The following is a 27,613-nucleotide window of genomic DNA, read 5'->3' on the forward strand; positions in this document are numbered from 1 at the left end:
TAATAGTGTTAAATGGCTTGTCCAGTTGTGGAGCTAATAAAGACCTCCAGGGGCACCTAGTCTAATATCTCACAAAGACAAAACTGAAGATAAGGAATTTAAATGATTCTTAGTAGAACACAGTGTCAAAGGTAAAATTTGAAGCCAAGTCATCTCACTCCCGATAACTAGGTCAATTGGTCCAAATTATGGCACAACAATAAGATAAACTTATGGTTAACCCAGAAGAGTATTGGTCTAAATTTATTTAATTTGCTCAAAGGAAGTTGACAGGGAGGTTATGATAAACTGCAAAGAGGATATAATAGAATCTCTCTTCCTAAATGCTGTGGAAGAAGTAATGGGGGGGTCAATTTCTAGGAGAGGGCTGGTTTGACATGAAGTAGACTCCTTTTACTGATATATAGTACAATAACTTCCTTAAATTATAGGGGAAAAAATTAGACCTCAGAAATTTAGACCATCATGAAGTCAGTGGGCTAAAAATAAATTTATTAGTGTTGTTACGGGGAGTGGAGTTAGTGCAAGTAGAGGTCTCGAGTATCTTTCCTTAATGGGGAATCTCCTTCCTATAATTTAATTTTGCATTGCATATTACCAGGGGCCCCTCCAGGCCAGAGTAAATCTCTGGAAAGTCAGACCCACTGGGCTGCCTGAAGGGAGGAAATGGAAAAAAAATGTGATGGGATCATCTAAGACAGAGTTGTCAGTTTTCCTGTTACAGTTAAATCAAACTACTGACTGCTGACTACCACAATATCTGAATAACTATTTGCAACCTTTCTTGCCTATGCCCCAAACAGAATAACTAAGAGTTTCTTAGCTTTTCTTAATATGGAATCAAGATGATAGTTTTATAGCTGTACCTTTAGAAGTTTGGTGTTACTATGATAAGGTATAGATAAGCTTGAGATTTTCATCAGGACAATGCAAGATTTTCTTTCCCTAGGGAAATACTACTTTTGCTCAACTTCATATAACCATATCTTCTATTTTTTAAATGTCTTTAAATTTCTTTTTAAAAATTATGTTAATTTATTTTCATTTATCAATAATCACTTCCATATGCTTTTGAGTTTAAAATTTTTCTCACCCTTCTTCCCCACTACCCTCCCCAAGACCGTGCACAATATGATATAGGCTATACATTTACATTCCTATTAAACATATTTTCACATTAGTGTGTTGTAAGTAAAAATTAAAACCAAAAGGAGGAATCATCAGAAAGAGGAAACAAAACTCAACAGAAGAGAAAAAAAATTGCAATTCAGCTTTCATAGTTCTTTCTCTGGATATTGATAGCATTTTCCATCATGAGGCCTCTAGAGACATCTTCCATCCTTGCATTGCTGGGAACGGTTAAGTTTATCAATATTAGTCATCGCACAATGTGGCTGTTATTGTTCACAACCTTCTCTTGGCTCTGCTCATTTCACTCAGCATCAGACCATACAAGTCTTTCAGGTTTTTCTGATTTCAGCGTGTTCATCATTTCTTATAGCACAATAGTATTCCATTACGTTCATATACCACAACTTGCTCAGCCATTCCTCAATTAATGGGCATCCTCTCAATTTCCAATTCTTTGCCACCACAAAAAGAGCTGCTATGAATATTTTTGTACATGTGGGTCCTTCTCCCATTTGCATGATCTCTTTGGGATACAGCCCTAGAAGTGCTATTGCTGGGTCAAAAGGTATGCACATTTTTATAGCCCTTTGGGCATAGTTCCAAATTCTTCTCCCAAATGGTTGAATCATTTCACAACTTCACCAACAATGCATTAGGTGTTCCAATTTTATCACATCTTCTCCAACATTTATCATTTTCCTGTTTTGTCACGTCAGCCAATCTGATAGGTGTGAAGTGGTACCTCAGAGTTGTTGGTACTATATAGAAATGCCATGATTTATGTAGCTTTATTTTATAGCCTGCAACTTTGCTAAAGTTGTTTATTATTTCAAATAGTTTTTCACTTGATTGTCTAAGTATATCATCATGTCATCTGCAAAGAGTGATATCTTTATTTCTTCTCTGCCTATTCTAATACCTTCAATTTCTTTTTCTTCTCTTATTGCTAAAGCTAATGCTTCCAGTACAATTTTGAATAACAGTGGTGATAATGGACATCCTTGTTTCACCCCTGATCCTGTTGGAAATGCTTCTAGTGTGTCCACATTGCATACTATGTTAGCTGAAGGTTTTAGATAGATGCTATTCATTATTTTAAGGAAGATTCCATTTGTATCTATTCTTTCTACTGTTTTTAATAGGAATGGGTGCTGTATTTTGCCAAAAGCTTTTTCTGTATCTATTGAGATGATCATGTGGTTTCTGTTGGTTTAGGTGTTGATATGCTCACTTAAGCTGATAGTTTTCCTGATATTGAACCAGCCCCTGCGTTCCTCGTATAACTCCTACCTGGTCATAGTGTATTATTCTTGTGATAGTTGGCTGTGATCTATTTGCTAATATTTTGTTTTAAATTTTTGCATCTATATTCATTAGAGAAATTGGTCTATAATTTTCTTTCTCTTTTTTGACTTTTCCTGGTTTAGGTATCAGCAACATATTTGTATCATAAAAAGAATTTGGTAAGACTCTTTCTACACCTGTTTTCCCAAATAGTGTGTATGGTATTGGAATTAATTGTTCTTTAAATGTGTGACAGAATTCGCATGTAAATCCATATGGCCCTGGAGATTTTTTCCTAGCGATTTTATGAATGACTTGTTCAAATTCTTTTTCTGAGATGGGGTTATTTAAGTATTTTCCTACCTCTTCTGTTATTCTGGGCAATTTATATTTTTGTAAATATGTATCCATTTCATTAAGGTTGATAAATTTGTTGGCATACAGTTGGGCAAAATAGCTCCTAATTATTGTTTTAATTTCCTCTTACTTGGTGGTAGCTTCACTCTTTTTATTCTTGATAATAGTAATTTGGTTTCTTTCGTTTTTTTTAATTAAATTAACCAAAGGTTTATCTATTTTATTGTTTTTTTCATAAAACCATCTCTTAGTTTTATCTATTATTTCAATAGTTTTCTTAATTTCAATTTTCTTAATTTTCCCTTTGGTTTTCAATACTTCTAATTTGGTGTTTAATTGAGGATTTTCAAGTAGTGCTTTTTTGTTTTTTTTTAGTTTTTTGCCTAATTCACTGATCTCCTCTTTTTGTATTTTATTTATGTAAGCATTTAGAGATATAAAACTTCCCCTAAGAACTGCTTTCACTGCAATCCATAAGTTTTTGGCCTATTTTCTCATTATTGTCATTCTCTTGAACCAAAATTATTGATTCTTTCTATGGTTTCTTGTTTGACCCCAATCATTTTTTAGGATTAGATTATTAGTTTCCAATTATTTTTAGTCTAACTTTCCATGGTCCTTTATTACATATAATTTTTATTGCATCATGACCTGACAGGATGCATTTAATATTTCTGCCTTTTCGACATTGGATTGGGCGGTTTTTATGCCTAGTAAATTGTCAATTTTTATGTATGTGCCATGTACCACTGAGAAAAACAGTATATTCCTTTCTATCCCCATTCAGTTTTCTCCAGAGGTCTATCATACCTAACTTTTCTAATGTTCTATTCACCTCCTTAACTTCTTTCTTGTTTATTTTGTGGTTAGATTTATCTAATTCAGAGTGTGGGAGGTTGAGGTCCCCCACTAATATAGTTTTGCTGTCTGTTTCTTCCTGTATTTCCCTGAACTTCTCCTCTAAGAATATGGATGCTATACACTTTTGGACCTATGTGAATAGTAATGATATTACTCTTTGTCTATGGTGCCTTTTAGCAGGATGTTGTTTCCTTTCTATCACTTTTGAGAAGATGTATTTTGCTTTTGCTTTGTCTGAGATCAGGATTGGTATCCCCTTTTTTACTTCAGCTGAAGCATAATATATTCTGCTTCAGCCTTTTACTTTTACCTTCTTTGTGTCACTGTTTTTCAAATGTGTTTCCTGTAAACAACATATTATAGGATTATGTTTTTTAATCCATTCTACTATCCATTTCTATTTTATGGGAGAGTTCATCTTATTCAAATTCACAGTTACAATTACTATCTGTGTCTTTTTCTCCATGCATTTTCCCCCCGTGTATGCTTTTCTTTCTCCTTTCTCCTTTCCCCCCATCACTAGTGTTTTGCTTTTGACCACTGCATCCTTCAGTCCCTCCTCCCTTCTGTTAGCCCTTTCCATTTTCTTCCCCTTTACTCTTACTGCTTCTTCCCTCCTTTTTATGCCCCCTCCCTTTTCTTTCCCCTTTCCCCTTCTACTGCTTATAGGGCAAGTTAGATTTCTATACCTAACTGATTATGTTATTTGTTTCTTGAGATAAATCTGATGACAGTAAGTTCAAATAATACTCACCCCCCTCCCTTCTTTCCCTCTGCTGTAATAGCTTTTTGTGTCTATTCCTGTAATATAATTTACCCTTATCTGCCTTCTCCTTACTCAGTACATTTTCTTAGATCAGACTAATCCACTTGCTTGAATCCATTCAACCCACTTGATTAGATTTCTTTTTATCATTACATCAAAGTCAACTTATATCCACCCCCTTTATGTATACTCCTTTAACATGGTGTAATAATACAGTTCTCAAGAGTTGCAAGTGTCATTTTCCCTTTAGGGATGTAGACAATTTCCCTTTATTAACTATATTATATCTTCTGTCCCACTTACCTTTTTTATGTCTTCCTTGAATCTTGTACTTGAAGATCAAATTTTTGGTTGAACTTTGGTCTTTTTATCAGGATGGTTTGGAAGTCCCCTATTTTGTCGAATATGCACCTCCTCCCTTGAAGTATCATGCTTATTTTCACTGAGTGGTTGGTCCTTGGATGCAGTCCAAGCTCCTTCACCTTGTGGAATATTGTGTTCCACACTCTATGGTCATTTAATGTGGAAATTGCAAGGTCCTGTGCAGTCCTGACTGTGGTTCCACTATATTCAAATTGCTTTTTTCTGGCCACTTGCAGTATTTTCTCTTTCATCAGGTAATTTTGGAATTTAGCTATTACATTTCTTGGTGTTTTTCAATTTGGGATCTCTTTCAGGTAGTGAGTCGTGGTTCTTTCCTATGGTTATTTTACCTTCTTGTTCCAGAACTTCAGGGCAGTTTTCCTTTAGGATTTCCTGAAAGATACTGTCTAGGCTCCTTTTTTCATCATGATTTTTAGGTAGTGCAATAATTTTTAAGTTGTCTCTCCTGGATCAATTTTCCATGTTAGTTGTTTTAGCCATGAGATATTTTACATTTTCATCTATTTTTTCATTTTTTTTTGTTTCTGTTTAACTGATTCTTGCTCTCTCATAGAGTCATTAGTCTCCATTTGTCCAATTCTAATTTTTAACACATTGTTCTCTTCTTTCAGATTTTTTTTACTTCCTTCTCCAATTGGCCAATTGTATTTTTGAGGGATTTGTTTTCTGCAGCATACTTTTTTTTTTTCCAGATGGCCAATTGTGTTTTTTAGGAACTTGTTTTCTTCACTGTATTTTTTTTTCCAATAGGCCAAGTTTATTTTTTAAGGACTCTTCTACCTCTCTCATTTGACTTTTAAAATCCTTCTTGAGCAATTCTAAGAATGCTTTTTGGGTTTCAGACCAGTTCATATTCCCTTTTGAGGCTGCAGATGTGGGTCTGTTGACAAAATTGTCCTCTTCAGAATTTCTGTCTTGACCTTCACTCTTCTCTAATATAAATCTATGGTGTGTTTCTTTTTACTTGTGTTTCTTTATTCCTTTTCCTTTAAAGAGATTAGGCTCTCCTGCTGGTGAGCAGAGGACACTAATCCAAGCTTCTTGTTATGGGTGCCTAGGTCTTGGTCACAGGCTTTGTGTGCTGGGGTCTCTTATGTTGGCAATTGGAGTCTGTAGGGTTCCAGCAGCTTACTTGGTGTTGGGCTGGAATCAGCAAGGCTGGAACTTTCAGGCAATTCTAGGTTGCCTGCTTTTCCTTTCCTTTAGCTTTCTTCAGCTCCTTTTAGATGGGTGCTGCAGGGCGTTTATCTGCCTGGGGCCCCTTGCAGTGCTCTCCTCAGATCTGCTGAGGCACTGGGACCACCTTTACTATAGAATGCCAAGGCACATGATGGCTTTCTGAGCTGGTTTCCACTGGTTCACTCATCCTCACTGAGGCACTCAGAGGTCCAGGTGTTGGTGTTTGCTGGCTCTACCACCTGGGCTTCAGGATTTACTCCTGGTTGGCAGTTGGAGGCTGTAGGGTTCTGACAGGTTACGTGGTGTTGGGCTGGAATCAGCAAGGCTGGAACTTTAGTAGAACTCTAGGTTGCTTTCTTCAGCTCCTTTCAGAAGAATTCTGCACGATGTTTATCCACCTGGGGCCCCTTGCAGTGCTGCCTTCCTTAGATCTGCTGAGGCACTTTGCTGTAGAATGCCAAGGCACCAGGATCTCCTCCTGGTGTGCTAAAGTGAGACTGGGCTACTGCTCTGCTGCTCCCCATATTTCTTTTGGTTAAGCTGTTCCGGGATTTTTACTGGGGTGATATTTTCTGGGTTTTGAGAGGTTAATAGAGGAGGGTGAGAGCAACTACCATTTTACTGTGTCATCTTGGCTCCCAGAAGTGGAAGAACTAACCACTTCTTTTAAAAATGCACATAGAGTGTTCCAACTGTCCCCAAATCAACCTTTAATTCCTTCTGCTTCTTACTCTGTATTACCCAAAGGGTGTGTGCCCTAATACGGTCTCTTCTCTCTTTAATTCCTTCTGTCTTCTCACTCAGTACTACACCAAGGAAGTGTGCCCTTGTCTCTTCTCTCTTTTCTCACTATTAGGGAGAATGCTATCATTCAAATTCCTATTCAAATTTAGCCTTCCTCCTGAAATGACATAGTTTGGAAAAAATTCCTACCCTGCTCCCTCCTGAAATGATTTGTTCTGTGGCATGACATTGTTAGCCTCACTTCCATGATATCATCCACCTCTCTCCCGTGATAACACTTGTCAATGGTTTCTTGTAGTGTCTCATTTATGGTATTACATAAAAATTTTCCTCCTTTTCTCCCAGCTTATCATATCATGAGACTTCTGAGTACTTCATTTTGAAAGGTTTATAAAGGAATTTAAGGGGGGAAAAAATCCCACCTAGATGTTGCCAAAAATGCACATACTTTCTCTTTATTTTAATTTCATCATTTCCCTGCTAGAGATGACAAGTATGTTTTATCTTCAGTTCTCTGGATTCGTGTGTTATTTACTTGAATTCTAAAGTCTTTCAAAAGTATTTTTTCTATACTGGTGTTGTCATTGTGTAAGTTGTTCTTCTAGTGCTACTCCTCTCTGCAGCAGTTCATAGATGTCTTCCCAGTTTTTTTCTGAACCTGTCCATTTCATCAATTCTTGTGCAACAATAATATTCCATTATATTAATATCCCATGATTTATTTAGCAGAACAAGTCCTTACTTTCCTACATAAATGTTAATTAATGTAATAACAATAATTATAATTACCACTATAATTATGTTGTGTGTGCTTCATACACATAATTTCTTATTGTACCATAATATTCTGTTATGTTAATGTTCCACAATTTATTAAACATGTCTTCATTTAATGGACATCTACTTTGTATCCCATTCTTTGCAATTTGTTTTTCTTTGATCAAATCAGGAGCTTCTTCTTTGACACCTGATATTTTCCCCTCTACCAAATACTGGGTTTTTCAAACACTAAGTTCCATTGTTTCTGATTCTCCCTTGTGTCGTCTGTTCCAGTATTTTCTCTCTTTTTTAAACAATATAAAGTTATTTGATGACTGTTGCTTTATTTGAGGTGAGGACATGCTATTCTTTCTTGTCTACTTCTTTTAATAATTTCCATTGATATTCTTGATCTTTTGCTTTTCCAAATAAATTTTGTTATTTTTTACAAAGATCTGTAATATACTATTTTGGTCATTTGATTGCATCAAAAGAGTATATCAGTTTTGATATATTGTCATTTTTATTATATTAACAGGGCCTATCAAAGAGCATTTGATATTCTTCTATCTGTTTACATTGTTATTTATTTCCTTAAGGGACATTTTGTAATTTGAATTTATATGGGTCTTTTGTACAGTTCGGTAGGTTGCTTCCAAGATATTTTATGCGTTTTGTAGTTATTTGGAATGGAATTTCCTTTTCCATTAGTGCTTATTAGTTTTTGTTTTTATTTTACTATTAGGCAGTTTTAAGGTTTCTCTTTTGTTTTTAAGGAAAAGAGTTTTAGTTCAATGAATTATCTTAGTGGAAAGAAACTTTGGACTATGTTGTGTTAACTGAAAAGGAAATCCAATTTTGCTTAGGTTTATTATTTACTTATGTTTATTATTTCATTTGGGATAAACATATATGTGGAGCATGTCCCAAAGTATAGACATGTTTTATACACCACTTATCTCTAATTCTACCTCTGAGGTAATTAGAATTAATTGGAATTGAAGTGGAAAATTAATTGGAGTAAAATTTTTTTTAAAAGCAGCAAGATCAGATGCATATATATATATGTAATGTGAAAAGATTTTCAGAATCCTCCCTTCTATAATATTTAAAAATATTTAAATTTGAAATTCTCAATTATTTGAATTTTTGTTATTTTAATATTTTATTCCCTTTATATCTAAATTTTTTGCATTCATTATTTAAAAATTTGACTTCCAACTTCCTTCCCTCCCCTCTTTCACCCTTCAATGACAAGAAGGCAAGCAAATATGCAAATAGTATTTCCATATTATAAATGTGGAAAAAAGAACAGACCAAAAACAAAAACACAGAAGAAAAATGAAGTTTAAAGAAATATGCTTTGATCTACATTTAGATTTCTTCAGTTCTTTCTTTGGAGGTGAAAAGCATTTCTCATCATAAGTGCTTGGGATTGTCTTGGATCATTTTATTGCTGAGAATAGCTGTCACTCATAGTTGATCATCATACAATACTGCAATTACTGTGGACAGTGTTGGTGTGGTTCTTCTCACTTCATTTTGCAACAATTTATTAAGTCTTATATTCCCAAAATTATGTTAAACTGTGCATACCCTTTCCTCCAGTAATACTAGTACTAGTTTGTATCCCAAACAGATAAAACAAAAACAAAAAAAGGAAATGATCCTTTATATGCAATAATATTTATATCAGCTCTTTTTGTGTGGCAAAGAATTGGAAATTGAGGTGATGCCCATCAACTGGAGAATGATTAGACAATATGAGATTGCAATGGAATAGTATTGTGCAATGAGAAATGGTGAGGAAGATGATTTCAGAAAAACCTGTAACAAATTTCTGTCTAGAATATTTGAATCAGTTAAAAACCGTACCAAATGTGCTTCAGTGTGCCAGTTTTCTCAGATTCCCTCCAAGATTTTTCATTGTCCTTATTAGCCACTCTGATCAGTGTGCAGTGGTACTTCAGAGTAGTTTTTATTTACATTTCTCTAATCAAAAGTGATTTAGAGTATTTTTAAGTGAATATTGATTTCTTTGATTTCAAACTACCTGTTCATATCTTTGACCTTTTACCAATTGGGGAACTATTTGTATTCTTACAAATGTGACTCAGTTCACTGCTTATTAGAGAAATGATGCCTTCATTAAAAAGAGACTTCTTTAAATTTTTCACAGTTTTTTCCCTTCATCAATGATGATAAAGTTCAGAGTAACAAGTATCATTTTCCCATGTTGGAATGTCAACAGTTTAAAATTAATTGAATTCCTTATGATCTATCTTTCACATTTACCTTTTAAGCTTCTCTCAAATCTCATATTTGAAAATCAATTTTTAATTCAGCTCTAGTCTTTTGATCAGGAATGATTGAAAGTCCTCTATTTCATTAAATTCCATTTTCTCCCAAAGTTATGCTGGATAGGTGATTCTTCACTGTAATCCTAACTCATTTGCCCTGTAGAACATCATATCCCAAGCCCTCTGATCCTTTAATGTAGAAGCTTCTAAATCTTATGTGATCCCAAATGAGGGTTCACATTATTTGAATTGCCTTTTTTTTTTGGCTGCTTACAATATTTTCCCTTCACCTGGGACCTCTGGAATTTGGCTATAACAATCTTTGGAATTTTCATTTGTGCCATCTTTGAGGAGGTGAATGGCAGATTCTTTCAATTTCTATTTTACCTCAGGTTCTAGGACATCAAGGCAATTTTCCTTGATAGTTTCTAGAAATATAATGTCTAGGCTCTTGTTTTAATCATGTCTTTAAAGTAGTCCAATAAAGCTTAAGTTTTCTTTCCACTATTTTAAAACTCAGTTGTTTTTCAGATGAGATATTTCACACTGTTTTCCTAATTTTTCATTCTTTTGATTTTGTTTTATTGTTTCTTGATGTTGCATGGAGTTATTACCTTCCTTGTGCCCAACTCTAATTTTTTTTGGGGGGTAATTATTTTCTTCACTGAGCTCCTGTGCTGCCTCTTCCATTTAGCCAATTCTATTTTATAAGGATCTATTTTCTTCACCAAATTCATTATATATATTTTTTCCCATTTGGCCAATTCTTTTAAAAATTCTTGTTTTCATTGAATGCACACACACACATACATACATATATATTTGCATTTGGTTAATTGGCTTTTTAGGGAGTTCTTTTCAGTGGATTTTTGTGCCTCTTTTATTCATCCTGGATTTAATGTTTTTTTTTTTGTCCCCCATCTGAAGAATACCAGATGCTGAGTGAAGTAAGATCAAAAGACCCTCTTTTGTTTTGGGAAGCCAGGCCTAGAAGTGCTGACCAGACATGATTCTCTGGATAGAGTAAAAGCAATGATTAGAGGAAAACCTATCTTAAATGCTTATATCAACAAAATAGAGAAAGAAAAGACTAATTAGTTTTGAATGCAATTTTAAAAAGTAGAAAAAGAACAACATAAAAATCTCTAATTAAAACTGAATTGGAAATCCTAAAAATTAATTGTGAGATTAATAAAATTGAGAGTAAAAATCATAACATTAATAAACAAAACTAGGAGTTGGTTTTATGAAAAAAAATGGAGTAGATAAAGAAATAGTCAATTTGATTAAAAAAGAGAAGAAAAAGGGGCAGCTATGTGGCACAGTGGATAGAGCACCAGCCCTGAGGTCAGGAGGACCTAAGTTCAAATTTGGCCTCAGACACATAACATTTACTAGCTGTGTGACCCTGGGCAAGACTCAACTAAAAAGTTGAAACAAGAAATATTTTATCAAATTAGCAGGATATAAAGTAAATCCATAGAAATCTTCAGCACTCCCATGTGTAACAAATAAAACCCTGTGGGAAGAGACAGTACAATTAACCCATTCAAATAACTCTAGACAGTATAAAATACTTGAGAGTACAGCTGTCAAAACAGACTCATGAGCTATATAAATGAAATTATAAAAACTTTTTATACAAATAAAATCTGATTGAAATAATTGGAAAAATATTAATTGTTCATGTGAAGGCAGGGCCAATATACTAAAAAGGACAATTTTACCCGAACTAATTTATATATTCAATGCAAGCCAAATTAATTTACCAAAAATATTCTTACTGAATTAAAAAAAAAATAAGAAGTTCATTTGGAAAAAGAAACAGTCAAGAATATCAAAGGAAATAATGGAAAAAATGTTAAGGAAGGAGATTTGGCTGTGCCAGATCTTAAACTATAGTATAAGGCAGCAATTATCAAAACTATCTGGTAGTGGGCAAGAATTTCAAGTCAGATCCATAGATAAGAATAAGCATCCATTTTACAGCAGCAAAGAAGCACAATAACTGTATTTGACAAATATTAAGTCTTAAGATTTGGGGATAAGATTTTGGTAAAATTTTTGAGAAAACTAGAAAGCAGAACGGCAGAAACTGGGCATAGATAATATCTTACACCATTTACCAAAATAAGGTAAAAATGGATATATCACCTAGATATAAAAAGTGATTTTATGAGAAAATTAGAAGGATATGGAACCCATTACCTATCAGATTTATTGATAGGTAAATAATTTATGAATAAACAATAGATAGAGTGCAAAGTTAGGTGTAAAATTAATCATTTCATTCTACATTATACTAAACATATTAATTTTTACATTACATTAAATTAATTTAACATAAAGAAAACTATTTACTTTAAATACATTAAATTTAAAAGTATTTTTATAAATAAAACAAATGTAGCCAAGATCAGAAGGAAAACAGAAAACTGGGAAAAATGTTTTATAGACAGTTTATAAGATAAAGGTCTCATATTTCAAATATATAAAGAACTCTTTCCAATATATAAGAATGAGTCATTTCTTAATTGCTAAATGGTGAAAGGATATGAACAGACATTCTTCTGAAGAAGAAATCAAAACAACTTATAATCATACAAAAAAATGTTGCAATCATCATTGATCAGAGAAAGGTAAATTAAAACTATCTTGAGATATCATTTTATACCTCCCAAAATGCCTAAAATGATAGAAAGGGAAAGCGACAAATGTTGGAGGGGGTATAGAAAAATTGGGACACTAATTCATTCTTGGTGAAAATTGTGAACTGATTAACCATTTGATGAGCAATCTGGATTTATGCCCAAAGAGTTATTAAACCACCTATATCCTTTGGCCTAGCAATACCTCAGCTTTCTATTTCTGAAGATAATTAGGAAAAGGAGAAGAATCTATGCATCTCAAATGTTTATAGTAGCTCTCTGTGTGGTGTCAAAGAATTGGAAATTGCAAAAATACACATCAATTGGGGAACTGCTGAACAAGTTGTGGTATATGATTGCGATGGATTAGTATGGTGCTAGAAAAAATGATAAACCTGAGGGTTTTAGAAAAAAAGATGGAAAGACTTGCATAAAATAATGAAGAGTGAAATGAGCAGAAGCTAGAGAATGTTGTATACAGTAACACCAATATTGTTAAGAACAACTTTGAGCCAATAAGTTATTCTGTCTATTATAAAAACATAAAATAACTGTAAAGGACATATGTAGAAAGATGCCATCTTCATCTAGAGAAAGAACTGATGTACAGAATAATTTTACATCTGTACACTTTTTTGTGTCTAATGATAGCTGTCTCTAGGGTGGGGAGGGAAGAAAAAAAGGAAATAACTTTAAAAAAAAGAAATCTACATGATAAAAAAAAAAAAACAGAGGGCTAAATAAAATTAGAAAAAATATAGAGGTCATCTCTTGAAAGAAAACCCCAAATTAAAACTTACAGGAATATTATAGACAAAATACAGAGCTTTTGGGTAAAGGGAAAAAAAATTGTAAAAGTAACCAGAAAGAATTCAAGTACTGAGGAGTTCAAGTCAGGATCACAAGTGATTTAATATTCACCAGTATAAAGAAGTGGAAAGCTTTTAATAAACTATTCCTAAAAGTTTACAGCTGTGAACACCTTACTCATCAAATCTGAATAAAACCCTAAATGAAGAAAATATATATATCTTTAATTAGGCAGAGGATTTTAAAGAATTTCTGATAAAAAGAACAGAGTCATGAAGAAACATTGAAGGTCAAATACAGGAGTGAAGAGAAACAAAAATGTGAACATGAATGAAAAATCTTGTTTCTCTGAAACCATCTCCTAGAGACAGCCAGTCGTACAATGGATAAAGCTTTGGATCTGGAATAAGGAAAACTTGAATTCAAAACCGGCTTCAGCGTCAGCTTTGTAACTCTGGGGTGCATCAGTTGATTTTATTTTTCCTTGGTTTCCTTAACCATAAAATTGGAATAATAATGGCACCTTTATCTTGGATTGTCCTTAGGATAAAAAGAGACATTTTAAAAAGCAGTTAACACAATTCTGGGAATATAATAAGCACTGTATGAATGCCTACTACCTTTTCCCCTCTCCCTGTCTTCCCTTCTCCTTTTGTCATAAACATAAGCATAAAGACTAAACAAGGAGAAACTCCTTACATTTAAATATGGGGAGGTTGTGTCCCTATGGAGGAAGTCTAGTTAGATAGAAGGTGAGAGTGGTTCTGTTATGTCTTAATGATCTTTTTTTAAATTTTTCTTTTTTCCATATGCTTTTGAGTTGAAAATTTTTCTCCCTTTTCCTCCCCCTCCACCCTCCCCAACAAGGTGCACAATCTGATATAGGCTTTACATTTACATACCCATTAAACATATTTTCACATTAGTGAAGTTGTAAGTAAAAATTAGAACCAATACGAGGAACCATCAGAAAGATGAAACAAAACTCAAGAGAAGGTAAAAATAAGTGATAGCGATTCAACTTCCATAGTTCTTTCTTTGAATGTGAACAGCATTATCCATCCCGAGGCCTTTGGAAATGTCTTAGATCCTCATAATGCTGAGAAAAGCTCAGTTTAACAATCTTAGTCATTTCATAACATGGCTGTTATTGTGTACAAAGTCCTCTTGGCTCTGCTCACTTCACTCAGTATCAGACCATATAAGTCTTTCCAGGTTTTTCTGAAGTCATCATTTCTTAGAGCACAATAGTATTACATTACATTAATATACCACAACTTGCTCAGCCATTCCCCAATTGATGGGCATCCTCTCAATTTCCAATTCTTTGCCACCACAAAAAGAGCTACTATGTATATTTTTGTACATATGGGTCCTTTTCCCATTTGTTTGATCTCTTTGGGATATAGACCTAGAAGTGCTATTGCTGGATCAAAGGGTATGCACATTTTTGTAGCCCTTTGGGCATAGTTCCAAATTGTTCTCCAAAATGATCATTTCACAACTCCACCAACACTATTAGCATTCCAATTTTCCCACATCCTCTCCAACATTTATCATTTTCCTGTTTTGTCATGTTGGCCAATCTGGATAGGTGTGATGTGGTACCTCAGAGTTGTTTTGATTTTCATTTCTCTAATCAATAATGATTTAGAGCATATAGATGGCTTTAATTTCTTCTTCTGAGAACTGTCTCTTCATATCCTTTGAGTATTTATCAATTGGGGAATGGCTTGTGTTCTTATAAGTTTGTCTTTATTCTCTTTATATTTTAGAAATGAGATCTTTATCAGAAAGGCTGGTTGTAAAAAATCTTTCCCAATTTTCTACCTTTCCTTCTAATCTTAGTTGCATTGGCTTTGTTTGTGCATAAAACTTTTCAATTTAGTGTAATCAAAATGATCCATTTTGCTTTTCATAAAGTTCTCTATCTTCTGTTTGGTCATGAATTCTTCTGTCCTCCATAGATCTGATAGGTAAACTATTCCTTATTCTCCCAGTTTGCTTATGGTATCAGCCTTTATATCTAAGTCCTGAACCCATTTTGTACATCTTAATGATCTTAAGAGAGGAATTGAGAGGGGAAGAAGAACATTCACATAAGGGAGAAAGGGAAAGAAAGGTTGGAGAAAATTGTGTCACATAATTAGCGTGCACAAGTAACTATTTATGTAAAGAAAACTACCTGACACTGGTCCCTTATTTTCATCTGAACTGTCTAAATAAAGGAAGAAAACTCAGACATACACATAGAGTTGAGTACAAAATGTTAGAAGACCTGAGTGAAAAGTTCAGAAAACAGATTACAGTGGGTTGAGAAGTGCCTTAAAGGAAGGTATCAGGTATATACTTCTCCTAGAAGGTAGTGAGAAGGAAAATATTTGGAAAGGTAGCTTGAAGATAATAGAGGGTGAGAGTGCCTTTTCAGGCTTGAGAGGCCAAGATATATTTTGTAGGAACAGAAATTTAACTATATTCTATAAGCTGCTTTGAATTGTTCTTTTTCCTATAAGATATGTAGCAATGACAGGAGAATTCAAATGTAAGGTCTGTACTAAGGGAAATAAAAAGCAGAACCAAACAGAGATAAGAAAAGCCAGGTATGCTTTACAGTGAACAAAATTTGACAATCTCAAAAGCTCAATGGAGGATGACTTGTGTAAAAATACAAGCCAGAATTCTCGTGGTCCCTGAGGAGAATTACTTTCCCCCAATAAGTAAAGTATGAATGTAAAATGGACATAAGGCAGAAAAATATCTTGGCTGAGGTCACTGTGTACAGTAGGTGGCAGCAGACTCGGTTGCTCTGGGATGGAGGTCTCTGCAATCTGAGGCTCAGGCTATACCTTTCCCCAGACACTATATAAGACATACACATTCCCTAAGGGATATGGTGTCACTGTGTCACTGAAGAGGTCTAGGACTTTAGGGTGGGACACCCCAAGATCGTGTTTCCAGGCCCTGCCTGAAAGAATTCAACTCAAACCTTCTTCAACCAGAGGAAAAGTTTATTGGTGATAAATCACATAGGCTAGGTAACACTTGTGAGATGAGTGGGCGTGAGAAGGTCTCAGCCTTTTGGGAATGACATTCTCAGCCAGGTGACTCCCATAAAGACTAGTGGGCATGAGAAGGTATCAGCCTTTTTGGCATGAGATTCTCAGGCCCGAAGGAGGGCCAGGTTAGATCTTATATACTTTGGGTGAGCAGGGAAGGGTGTGGGAAAATGGTCTGGGAAAAGGGTCTGGGTGAGAATTCCCAGAGATTGGAGTGTCTAAGAGATTGAATAGACAATGGGAATAGATAATGAAGGAACTGAAAGGTATCTGAATGACATTAAAAGGCAGGCTAGGGATTTAAAAGGGAGATGAGGGCCTGGGTTCTGTAGACAAAGGGGTGCCAGATTCCCTTTGGGTTAAGGGGCAAAGACCTCAGCTTGGGCCACACCCAATCACCACCACAGGACTCAATGAGTCCTGAGAAACAAAACATGGGACTTCTTGGAGGATACTGGAGACACAGGCTTTCTCATGCCTGACCATTTTATGCCTCAATTCCTCCACTTCAGAGGGATATGAGCTTGGGTGTGCTGGTAAGTTTTTTAACACCAGCTCTCCAGGGGAGAAAAATGAATGTACTATGCACTTTTAAGTTTAATCTACATTGTTAACATTCTTTTCCTTCCTTTTGTTGTCTAAATAAAGTAAAAATAATTAAAGTCAAGCCCTGATTTTGAGTGTCTGCTGATTTCTGAAGTGTAAGTGCTCACATTGAAAACTTCATACAATGACCTATCTCATGCCAACAAAGCATACCCTGCATATAAGGTACTGTGAATGGATATGGGGATACATAGTCCACATGGAATCCAATCACGAAGCAAATGAACAAAAAGTAGCTCTATAAGCAAGCAGAAGTGGCAAGAGTAAGCTCAGAAATTCCACAAATATCATCCTAAGGTAGATCCAATATCTGCTGAAGATAAAGAAATGACCAAAGGTTAGAGTGCTTTCCTAATTAGAAATGGCATTGAGATAAGCTGGGAAAATAACAGCAACATAGAAAAGCTAATGAGCAGTCTCTTGATATTGAAGGTAGATTGGAGTGATGGAGAAGGATAGACACTGAGTCCTTACCAATGACATTTGGATTCTCAGTGTCACTAACCTTCCCCAGGGTTTTAGAACTAATTCTGGGGGAAACGTCTCTGCAGCTCAGGGAGGGGACTCATCCCAGTGGGAGGCAGTTGATCTTCCTCACACTAACCAGAGGAAGACATGCAAATTGAGCTCCTCCCTCTAGGGATGAAAACCAGCAAAAATGTGTCTGCAGCTCTGGGAGAGGAGCTTTTCTTCTATGTGGCCTTTTTCTCCTAAGTATTGACATTATAGAGCCTAAACAATGGGTTTTGGCCTGAATGGAATTTTAATTCTGACTCTTTTACAAGGTAGTTTTGTCTTTTGCTTGTTTTTTGACCAAGGATACACTCTTTGAAGTGGTGTATTTGTGTGACTATTGTCTTAAATGACTCTCTGTTTGCAGGTGTCCATTGTGATGTTCAGCTGGTAGAGTCTGGGGGTAATATGAGACAACCTGGAGGATCTCTTAGCCTTTCCTAAGAACCTTCTGGATTCACCTTCAACATCTATTACATTAGCTGGGTCCTCCAGGCTCCAGGGAAGGGGCTGGAGTGGCTCTCATCTACTTATAGTAATGTAGGAAACACATACTGTGCAGACTCTGTGAAGGCCGATTCACCATCTCCCTGTACTACAACAACAGCATGCTGCACCTGCAAATGAATTCCCTTAAAGCTGAGGACACAGCCATGTATTACTGTGCAAGAGACACATGGAGAAAAAGGAGTATGAGACCAGACATAAACCTCCTCATTCCGACAGGCCACATAGAGAGTGTCTTAGAGAGGCAACTCAACAACATAGAGCACAAGGAGACCACTTAGAATAACAGGTGAAGCATGAGGCTGAAAAATTTTCAAGGTCTTCGGTTTCTCCCAAATTCACAGTTAACGTCTATCCCATTCCATCCCATACATCCATCTACCTATCCTTCTGTCTGTCTATCTATCTATCTATCTATCTATCCATCCATCTATCCATCCATCTATCCATCTATCTATCTAATCTCCTTTGCGTCCCTGACAATCTTTCCTGTTTCTGTTGCCTGTGAGTATAGAGAGAAGATGTATTCTTTTAATGGTTTACATGTTTTGTCTATGATGACTAATTTCTCTGTAACTGTCAAACATGAGGCAGATCAGGAATTATGGAACATTTACTATGCATTCCACAGCAGCTTGTATGTACTGTGCATGTGGAAAACATACCTGTCTGTAGATACTTCTAACATATGTGTGTGTGTGTGTGTGTATGTGTGTGTATATATGTATATTTATATGTCTATATTGTATATATGCTCCTCCTAAAGTTTATGTATGCAGATCTATATGTATACATATATATATCCCATGTGTATTCATACACGTATGAGAGGATCATGACACTGTAAATGGAGGGAATCTGTAGCTTCTTTTCAATCAGACCTCTTGTAATATCAAAATTATTTTCCTCTCACTTGATAAATGATCCTCTTGACTTCACTGGATGTATCTCTGTGTACTTCAGACCCCTTATCTCTGAAGTTAGAATAGTCTTACTCTCTCTATAGCACTAGTTTGAGGAGATATTGAGGTCCATATGGATAAAACCATCAGTAAACTGTGAAAACAAGGCCTTCCCTCCAAAGATATCTTCTTCAGGTATTTCCTAGTGAATCACTGAGCTCTTGATGGTGTCCAAAATGTGTCTTTGCCTCTCAACTGCTCCAGACTTTTTTTTTCCTCACTTTTTGCTACATACTGAATATCAGGTTATTCACCAACTGTCCCATCCAAAGATAGGAATTCCAAGATGAAAAATGGACCTCTTAGGTATTACTGCAACTTGGGATTGAGACTTTTGAGCTGGATATAATGCTGAAAGGTTATTCTTTTTTCTAACATGACAGGTTAGTAAAAGGGATTCAAGGGAAGGAAGCACGTTCATTATAAAGCCTGGCATATGGTCACAGATTATTACACACTTTTCTATACCCTTCTTTTCTATTGGAGGAAGGTAAACTGATGTGGGTAAATTCAGGAAACAAAAGAGGATGGTTGAGGAGAAACACTTGGACAAGAGTGTGTGAAACCCTCCAAAAGAACCCCAATTTGATACAAAATCAGCTCTAAAAAAGAGACAAACAAAATTGGGTGTGTGTATTCACAGTTTAATTTCTCTCAAGCCAGTTTAACTTGCATTGCATGGGAGTTCAGTCCAAAACTGGGCCTCCCCCAAAGGAGCCAGTTCAGAACTAACTTGAATTGGATTTTTGGGGTACAGCCTTCTATGCTCTCTGAAGAGTATGTGTTCCCAAGGAATGCTAGCAAACTCTGAGAGGTGGGATATATTAAAATGAGGGTTTTTCAGTATGTGACAAAAATCACTTAATTCTGGTCAAAGAGACATCAATTTCCATATCTCCTGTTTTGACAGTAAGAAGGAATCAGCATACTCCAAGCTCTTTCTAGGCAAGGTAATGAGCAGGAATAGACTCACTTAGATTACATTTTTTTCCCCAAGATTCATTAATTTATTTATTTTTATTTTTCAACATTCACTACCACAAGTGAGTTCCAAATTTTCTCCCCTTCTCATCCCTCCCCCAACCCTAAGACAGTGTGCATTCTGAATACCCCTTGCCCTAATCTGCCCCCACTTCTATCTCTCCCTGCTTCCTTCTCTTATCTCCTTCCTCTTCTATTTTCCTGTAGGGCAGGATAGATTTCTATACCCCATTGCCTGTATATTTCCCAGTTTCATGTGAAAACAATTTTTTAACATTTGTTTTTAAAACTTTGGGTTCAAAATTTTCTCCCTTCCTCCCTCCTTACATACCCTTATTGAAAAGGCAAGTAACTAGATACAGGTTTTACTTGTGTAGTCATGCAAAACACTTCCATAGTAGTCATGCTGTGGAAAACTAACTATATTTCCCTTAATCCCAAAGGGTTTGGCCCAGGCAAAGTGACCTGAGGAATTTGAATCAATGCTGACAATTTCCCCCAGGCACAAGATATAGGGAAAGATTTTTAAGATTTCATGTAGTAACTATAAATCACAATAACCAATATCTTTACCATAGCCAATATTTATGTAAGATTAGTTTTAAAAGGCTTTCCTACAGGTTTATCCTGAAAAACAGGCAGACATAATTCCTTTTAACCCTCTATAACTTTCTCTCTTGGTTTTCAAATCAATCTTAAAATGTTCATTTTCTATCCTCTTACTTAAAATAAAATCAAACTTCCTATCCTCCCTTCAACGTGAGTAAACCATAAGAACCTGGCACAAAGGCACCCAGAACAACTAACCAAGCATGGGGGAGCTTAAAGAACATCTGCTTGCTGTGGACAACCCCATCCCATCTGTTCCCAAGCTGTGTTTTTTTCCTACCTGCCATAATCTTTCTAATCTTTCCTAATCTTTCAAACCCATTACTCACACTACCTTCACTGCTGACCTTTACATTCCAAATATATAGATAGATAGATAGATAGATAGATAGATAGATAGATAGATAGATAGATAGATAGATATGTTCACACCACTTTTTGTCCTGCTTCTCTTCACCCTGTTAGAATCTGGAGGAAGTTAGTGACTCACAATTTACAATTCAAGAGAGTTGCATTTCTTCCACACCCTTCACAAACAGCTTTATAATGTTAGAGGTTAAAAGACAGAAAAACCCTTATTTTTGCAGTTCTAAACACATTGCCAAGATATAGCTTACCAGTCTAAGAGCTGCTTATTAACTAATACTACCTTACATTGACTTTTGGGAGAGTATCTTCCTGCTTTTTGATTCCATTACTCACTATCTAACTGTATTCTGGTATCCCAACTTGACCAGTGTTGGGACCCCTCAAAAAAGAATCTTAATCTCCCTGTGAAAGCCTAAGGTGAGAGTTCTTTCCCAATGTTCTTTCTCTAATTGCAGACCTTAGAAGTTCCTTAGAAGTTTTTCTGGGTGCATTTTAGATCTTTAACCACAATCATGAAACATTTTAGAAACACACACACACACACACACACACACACACACACACACACAGAAACAACTTGACAAGACAAAGTACACATCAATCTATTATTCTTATGTTTCTTTTTTTAGGATTAGTTTGTTTTTAACATCCTTTAACGAATTCAGATCATACTACAATTTACTGGTCAAAAGTCACAGTTATGACATTCCAATTTACTCTGACTTCACTATCCAATTACAGAGGATTACCTTCAGGGAAGATGTTCACATGTGCTTCGTCTCCAGAATTAGCTTACAGAGAAAAATGGACTGCAACCTCAAAACTGGAAGTCCAATAGATAAGTAACAGGGATTTGGGTGATAAGGCTCAAGTACTTTTCAGGGCTGAGACTTCAGGGGATAAGTCCTGTGGGTGCCCAGACTCGGTGCTGTTGAGGGGAAGAGTAAAAACTTCAAACCCCAGTCCAAAATTTGAGTAAACAGCACCATTTGTTGTGAAGCCCCAAAATGAACCCCAATTTGAAACAGAATCAGCTTTAATAAAGAGACAGGTTAAGATTTATTTTTGCTTTTGCTTTGTCAGAGATCAGAATTGCTAGCCCTGCTTTTTAAATTTAGCTGAAGCATAATATATTCTACTCCAGTCTTTTGCTGGCTTGAATTGAATTTTGGGGGTACAGTCTTATATGCCCTTTGAAGAGCAGGGGTTCTCAAGGGATGACAATCAACTCTGGGAGGTAGGCCATAGTAAAATGAGGGTCTTTCAGTGACACAGATCACTTAATCCTGGTCAAAGAGAAATTAATTTCCATATCACCTGTCTTGACAATGAGAAAAAATCAATATTCTCCCAGACCTGTCCAGGCAACATAATGAACAGAAATAGACCCATTTAGATTACATCTTAATGTCCTTCTGAAAAAGGACTGAACTTTGAAAGAAAGGCGCATGGGGAAGTGCTAAGTTTTCAAGATAATTATTACTAAGAAAAATCATTTCTTCACAGCTGAAATAGAGGTAAAATAGAAGCAGTGGTAAACAGATGACAGTTTCCTAGATTTTTTTTCAGTTTTATGCTCAATATAATCTGTTATCTTTGAAATGTAAATCATAAAAGCATATCTTTTTTAAAAAAATATATTTTTCCTCCAATTGCATGTGACAGCAATTTTTAAACTTTTTCTTTTAAAGTTTTGAGTTCCAGTTCTGCTTCTGGGAGCCAAAATGAGTAAATGGCCCTCATCCTTTCTCACTGACCTGTGAAAGCCTAGAAAATATTGACCCAGGAAAAACCCTGAGGCAGCAAAAAGACAGGGCATAGCAGTCTTGTATACCAGGAAGCTTGGGGGATTAATTGGAAAGGTCCCTCTTGCTCTGGGGGAGGTGGAACAGTACAGGCCTGGAGGCTTCCCAGCAAGCCAGTGGCAAGCCCAACCTCAACATACCAGGGGGAGATCCTGAGACCAAGGTTGGTGGAGCAGGCAAGTACCAACACCAGGAGACCCCAAGAGCCTCAATACAGGCAGGGGAACCAGTAGAAATCAGCTTGGAAAACCATCATGGGCGTTGGAGTTCTCTACCAGCAAAATCAACCAGCAACTCAACACAACTTTGGGAAGCACAACTCCAGAAGGCAAAGCTCTGGGCTGACAGAAATCTATCAGCATCAAAACATCCCTATGCAAGGCCTGGGTCAGCAGGAGCCAAACATTCAAGTGGAAGTCTTGAGTGAGCGGGGAAAGAAACAGGTAAGTGCTCCCTTCACTCCAGCAGGAGAACTCAGCATTTTTTTTTAAAGTCAGGAAATAGGCACACACCCTGAACCAGGAAATATGCTGAAATGGAAAATGACTATAGGTTCTTATTTTGGGAAAACAGAAGATCAAGGCACAAATTCAGAAGAGGACAACATTGTTGATATACCCACATTTGAAACCTCAAAGGGGAGTATGAACTGATCTCAAGCCCAAAACATCTTTCTGGAAGAGTTCAAGAAGGATTTTAAAAGTCAAATAACAGAGGTAGAACAAAAATTGGGAAAAGAATTCAGAGGTATGTAAGAGAGACTCAATAGCTTGGAAAAAGGACAAAAATTAACTGTAGAAAACAAGTCCTTAACATTTTTTTAACACTACTGTTTTTATTTCTTCTCTTTCTCTTTTAAATCAAATTAACCAATGATTTATCTATTTTATTGTTTTTTTTCCATAAAATCAACTCCCTTTTTCATTTATTAATTAAATGATTTTTTTTACCCTCAACTTTATTAATCTCACCGTTAGTTTTTAGGATTTCCAATTTAATATTTAATTGGGGATTTTTAATTCATTCTTTATACAGCTTTTTTTAATTGCACAGCCAATTCATTAGTCTGCTCTTTCTCTATTTTGTTGATGTAAGCATTTACAGATATAAAATTTCCTCTGGTGACTGACTTAGCTGTATCCCACAGATTTTAAATTTAAACACACCTATTCTTTAAAAAAAGCTCATTATTTTAACATGATATAAGGAGAAGGAGGAGCAGAAGGAGAACAACAATTGCATGACTAAATCACAGTGAGTCTTTAGTTCATCTCACTTCACCACAGACAAAAAGACAGAAAGATCTGTGGGCCTTGGGGACTGCATTTGGCCCTGAGCACAATTTGTAGAGCCCTCTAATCCACAGAATTAGTCTATACAGCAGGGCAACCTAAGGTCTCAGATTTATATTGGGACAACTCAAAATAGACTGGTGCCAACGCGTAAATTTTTCACCCACTTATGGTTTCCAGCTCACAAATTCTATCCAAACTGAACAGTGCACCTGGCTTCTCCTAACTAGTCCACATTTACCATTCTTCATCTTTCTCTTCCTCTGAAGGTCCTGGGCTGTGTACCAAGGAGGAGGAGGTTCACAAGTGATCCGCAACTGTCTGTCTATGAAGTTTGTGGGGAAAAAACTGGGATAGAAATCCATGGCAAAACGGTGATGATTTCCTACCTGACTGAAGGCTGCTGATTCTACCAGAACTCTTTTCTTGTTCAGACCCCAAGCCAGGTCAAGAACTCAGAAAAGAGTGTAGGGCAGCAATCACACTTTACCCTGCATCAGACTATTTGGGCTGCACCAAAAGCTTGCAATCTTAGCACTTCCCAAGTCTCTGGAATAAGACAACACTTAATTTCCCCAAATGACAAAAAGACCAGCCAAATTATATCATGAAGTACAAAATGATAAAGTAAGCTTGAACAAAGAGCAAACAAAAAACAGTCTCACAAGAAAAAGTCACTATGTTCAAGAGGTGTTCAGCACACAAATCTAGAAGAAAAAAATGATTAAATTCATAATTTAAGGCAAATTCTCTAAGATTCAAAGAGAAATGTAGCTCAGGGTAAAAATTGACTAGACTTCTTGGAATAAAGTATGACTTTTTAAAATATAGTTTAACATTATTTTCATCAATGACAGGACAGTGCTAAAGGAAAACATGAAAAAGAGATGAAAATTATGGATAAAGAATTAGAAAGAGAATCAACAGTTTGGAGAAATAGATAGAAAACCTGGCATAATCATTAAACACCTTTAAAATTAGAATGGAACACATAGAAGCCAATGGCTCCATGAGAGAACATAAATATTAGAGTCAAAATTTTGAAAATTAAAGACTTGTTTTTAAAATCTCACCTGGAAAACATATTGAGGAGACAAAATTTAAGAATTATCAAACTACTTGAATTATTTGACTAAAACAGGAACCTAGATCTCATATTTCAAGAAAATTGCTCGAACAAGAGGTCAAAACAGAACTATAAAAAATGTATGGGTCTTCCCTTGAAAGAAAAGTTTGGCAATCATATAGAAAGAAAAACAGAAGAGAGTGAGACCTGAGGTAGATGACCTGAGTGAGAAGGTCAGAAAACAAATTACAACGATATTGTACACCGAACGGAGAGGCGTGAAATAACTTGAGACCTGGGTCAGGTGGAGCAGAATTACTGACTCAGCTTATTCATCTGAGGGTACAGGATATATAGAGAAAATCTAGCCTAACTTCAAAGAGTCCTCCCCATGAGATACTCCCCAGAACATCAGCTGAGGATGTGACAACATAAATTTCCTCATTATCAGGGTTCCTAGAGGGGGTTGTATTTTCCAAGGTTTTCCCAGGTCCCTTGGCACCACCTGCATAGAGGAGTGAATGTGTAAATATAAGGTTCACAGAGTGAGAAGGAATGGCTCAGGAACCTCCTAATCAGGAAAGGATTGGAGAGCCATACCACTTAATCGTTGAGCCCTTTCAGGTAAAAGCCTGGGCAGTGGTCAAACTCTGCCTTGGATCTTAAACCCTTATCAGACTCTTAAGATCAGCCCTCAACAGTTTACAAATTCTGAATTACAAATGTAATTACAAATTACATCCTCTGGCCATGGAGTCATGAGGACCTGAGTTCAAATCCAGTTTCAGACAATTGATACTTACTAGCTGTGTGACCTTGGGCATGTGACTTAACCCTGATTGCCTAAGGAAAACAAAAAAAGAAGAACAGCAAACAAATTACAAAGGGCTAAGTTATGCCTTACAGGGAGGTATCAGGTATATACACTTTTCCTAGGAGTTATTGAAGGGGAAATGATATAGAAAGATAGATAACTTGGAGATAATATAGGGTTAGTGAAGCTTTTTAGGTTTGGGAGGCCAAAATATATCTGGTAGGAACAAAAGTTTAACTGTACACAATAATCTGCTTTGACAGGACAATGCAAATGTAAGGCCTCTACCAGGGGAAGAAAATACAGAGAGACAAACTGAACCAGTTCAGCCTTTACAATATACAAAATTCCAGAGTCCCAAAGGCTGCAGAATAATTACTATTTTTGCCAGCATTCTAATGGTTCCTGGATGGAACAACCTGTTCCCAATGGGTGAAGAATTAATGTAAAGTGGACATAAGACAGAAAAATGTCTCAAGCGAGGTCACTGGGTACAGTAAGTGGCAGCAGACACGGTTGCTCTGGGAGAGAAGTCTCTGCAGTCTGAGGCTCAGCTTATGACTGTTTCCAGATACTCCAGAAGATATACCCATTTCTCAGAGGATCCGGTGTCACTGTCTCAACAAACACAAAGAGTCCTTCTAAGAAACAAAACATGGAGAATTTTGGAGTATCCAAGAAATTCAGCAGGCTTTATTATGCTTGTCTATTTTGTGCCTCAATTCCTCCAGTTCAAAAAGAGATATGAGCTTGAATGTGCTGTTAAGGTTTATAGAATCAGTTCTCTATGGGAAAAATGTAAACATTATACACTTTTAAGTTTAATCTACATTATTAAGATTTTCTCTCTCCCTTTGTTAAGTATAAACAATTAAAAAATATTAACCCCTAATTTTCAGTGTCTGCTAATTTCTGAAATATTAGAGCTCACACTGAAAACTGAACAATCATCTCTCTCATGCCAACTGAGCGAACACTGGATATAAGGGACAATGAATGGGACTGGGGGTATATCATCCACAGGAAATCCAGTTCCCGAAAGAATGAGCAAAATATAACCCTGTAAGTAAGCAGAGGTGCTAAACAGTAAACTCAGAAATGCTCCTCCCTCTTCCCTCTGCCAAAACCCCCCAAAAGGTTCCTAAGATAGATTAAATCTCTGCTGAAGATCAAGAATAACAAAGGTTTGGGGTGCCTTCTTATTTAGAAATGTCACTGAGATAAACTGGAAAAATATCAGACACATAGAAAAGCCTAATGAGCATTCCCTTGGAACTGAGAGTAGATTGGATTCTCAGTGCCACTAACTTCCCTCAGGTTTTAGAACCAATTCTGAGGGAAACTTCTCTGCAGCTTAGGGAGAGGACTCACCCCACTGGGAGGCAGTTGCTCTTCCTCACACTAACCAGAGGAAGTCATGCAAATTGGACTCCTCTCTCTAGGGCTGAAAAGCAGCAAAAACCTGTGTCTGCAGGTCTGGGAGAGGAACTTTTCCTTTTTGTGGCCTTTCTCTCCTAAGGAATGATATTGTAGAGCCTGAAAAATGGGTTTGGGACTGAATGGAATTTTGATTCTGGTTATTTTACAAGGTAGTTTTGTGTTTTGACTAAGGAAACATTCTTTGAAGTGATGTATTTTTGTGACTATTTCCTTAAGTGACTCTTTATTTGCAGGTGTCCATTGTGATGTTCAGCTTTTAGAGTCTGGGGGTGATGTAAGACAGCCTGGAGTACCTCTTAGCTTTTCCTGCAAAGCTTCTGGATTAACCTTTAGCAGCTATAGAATGAACTGGGTCCGCGAGGCTCTAAGA

General features: G+C 36.2%; 1 long non-coding RNA gene across 1 annotated transcript in view; it reads left to right on the forward strand.

Moving 5' to 3' along the window:
• The window catches only part of LOC110203681 (uncharacterized), a 261,878-nt gene that overhangs the window by 170,074 nt on the left and 64,191 nt on the right, over positions 1 to 27,613 (forward strand). The gene's annotated exons all lie outside the window — the stretch shown is intronic.

This window comes from Phascolarctos cinereus, unplaced genomic scaffold (assembly GCF_003287225.1).
Source record: "Phascolarctos cinereus isolate Bilbo 61053 unplaced genomic scaffold, phaCin_HiC Scaffold_3;HRSCAF=262, whole genome shotgun sequence".
NCBI lineage: Eukaryota > Metazoa > Chordata > Mammalia > Diprotodontia > Phascolarctidae > Phascolarctos > Phascolarctos cinereus.